This window comes from Triticum dicoccoides, chromosome 3A (assembly GCF_002162155.2).
Source record: "Triticum dicoccoides isolate Atlit2015 ecotype Zavitan chromosome 3A, WEW_v2.0, whole genome shotgun sequence".
Taxonomy (NCBI): Eukaryota; Viridiplantae; Streptophyta; class Magnoliopsida; order Poales; family Poaceae; genus Triticum; species Triticum dicoccoides.
The window spans coordinates 637,844,677-637,847,140 of record NC_041384.1 but is presented as its reverse complement, the minus strand read 5'-3'; positions in this window follow the sequence as shown (position 1 = coordinate 637,847,140).

Sequence of the window (2,464 nt, the reverse complement as noted above, 5' to 3'; positions counted from 1 at the left end):
TTTGTATCAAATATGTGATTAGTAGTTTCAAGCAGAGAATCGCCCCCATAGTTTAGACCTTATTTTTTTAGGTTTAATTTTTTGTGCGTTCATGCACAATAGTGTCTCTCGCTCACGCGTGTCTATCGGCAATGTTGGTGTGGTGGACTTTTTAATGATGAAACTTGTTTCTTTGCTTGTAGGTAGATTCACTTATCTCGATAAATAAAGCTCCGCTTTTATGTGCCACTGTCAAGTGTCATTCAGATTTTTTCCCTTTTATTGCTATTTATTTTGAGGTTATTTCCAGTAAAGATTGTTTTGCAACTAGTAGTACTAAATTTCTTTTAGTAGGCCAAGAGACTGAAGATGAAGTGTGTTTCTCCGTTGAATTGTACAGCAAGTAGTTTTTTATCAACACCTTTTTTTATGTTTGTGCATACTTATAGATACATTTTTACACCCCCTCTGTACAGAGAGTATAGTGCATTTTTTACACCATATGTTCATGAGTAGGTGACAAGACAGACGTGTGTTTAGGGTTTTTGCTAAGTTGACATTCTTTTTTGTCTTTTAGGATATAAACCTCTGCTAGTTATCTATTTTTTGACACATTTTTTGTTTTTTTAATCTGGTGAGTGCTATCATTTATATTGTTCTTTACTGGGATATTTTTTGGTGTCTCAAAAAGTGCTTCTCTCATATCCCCTCATACACATTACTAAAGCCATTAGCAAGAGTGATTCAATTCACTTGTTTTGTTTTATTCTAGTCGACATTAGTAGGTCGAAGAATATGATTTTGCTGAAACATTACTTTCGTGAAATCAGATCCATGCTTTTGAAGCTTATCTTTGAACTCAAATCCCCTCAAATGTATTATTGGGCCATAACTAGGATTTGTATAGCCCTTTTGTTTGCTTTACTTGGTTGCAACTCGACTTCCATTTTTGTTGTGCGGGGAGAGGCGCCAGATGCATGTCTCACAATGTGCACGCAACTGCATGTCTTATAACTTGGTATTAACTAGGGGACCTTTGTTTTGTCGAAGGGGGCTACGTCGAGAGAGATGGGACCCAGTTGCATGTCCCACACTAGGCGTGCAACTGCATGTCTTATAACTTGTTTGCAATTTGACTTCCATTTTTGTTGTGCGGGGAGAGGCGCCAGTTGCATATGCCACAATGGGAACGCAACTCCATGTCTTCTAACTTGGTATCAACTAGGGGGCCTTTGTTTTGTCGGAGGGGACGACGTAGAGAGAGATGGGGCCCAATTGCATGTCCCACACTAGGTGTGCAACTGCATATCTTCTGACTTTGTCACAACTGCATGTCTTATAGCGTGGTTGCAACACGACTTCCATTTTTGTTGTGTGGGGAGAGGCGCCAGTTGCATGTCCCACAATGGGCATTCAACTTCATGTCTTCTAACTTGGTCGCAACTAGGAGGACATTTGTTTTGTCGGACCCTTGTTTTTTCGGAGGGGGCGGCGTCGAGAGAGATGGGGCCCAGTTGCATGCCCCACACCAGGCATGCAACTACATGTCTTCTAACTTGGTCGCAACTGCATATCTTATAACTTGGTTGCAACTCGACTTCCATTTTTGTTGTACGGGGAGAGGCGCCAGGTGTATGTCCCACAACGGGCACGCAACTGCATGTCTTTGAGCATCGTCACAACTCACAACTACATGTCTTATAACTTGGTTGCAACTCAAGTTTCATTTTTTGTTGTATGGGGAGAGGCACCAGTTGCATGTCCCACACTAGGCACGCAACCGCATGTCCTATAATTTGGTTGCAACTCGACTTCCATTTGTTGTTGTGTGGGGAGAGACGCCAGTTTGCATGTCCCACAATGGGCACGCAACTCCATGTCTTCTAAATTGGTCGCAACTGGGTGACCTTTGTTTTGTCAGAGGTGACGGCATCGAGAGAGATGGGGCCCAGTTGCATGCCCCACACTAGGCACACAACTGCATGTCTTATAACTTGGTTGCAACTGCATGTCTTATAACTTGGTTGCAACTCAACTTCCATTTTTTGCTGTACGGGGAGAGGCACCAGTTGCATGTCCCACACTAGGCACGCAACTACATGTCTAGACCATGGTCGTGACTGGGATGGACTCTTGTTTGGTCGGAGGGGACGCCGTCGAGAGAGATGGGGCCAGTTGCATGTCCCACAATGGGCATGCAACTGCATGTCTTGTAACTTGGTCGCAACTCAGGGGGGCCCTTATTTCGTCGGAGGGGGCGGCAGCGAGAGAGAGGTGTCCAGTTGCATGTCCAACTATACTCATGCAACCGCATGTCTTCTAGCATGGTCGTAACTTAGTGTCTTCTAACTTAGTTGCAACTAGGCGCCTTTGTTTTGTCGAAGGGGCGGCGGCAAGAGAGAGGAGGACAACTAGTCATGCAATTGCAATCGCTTTCCCCTGGAGTATAACTACATGTCTTTTTACAAACATTTTTCGCAACTAG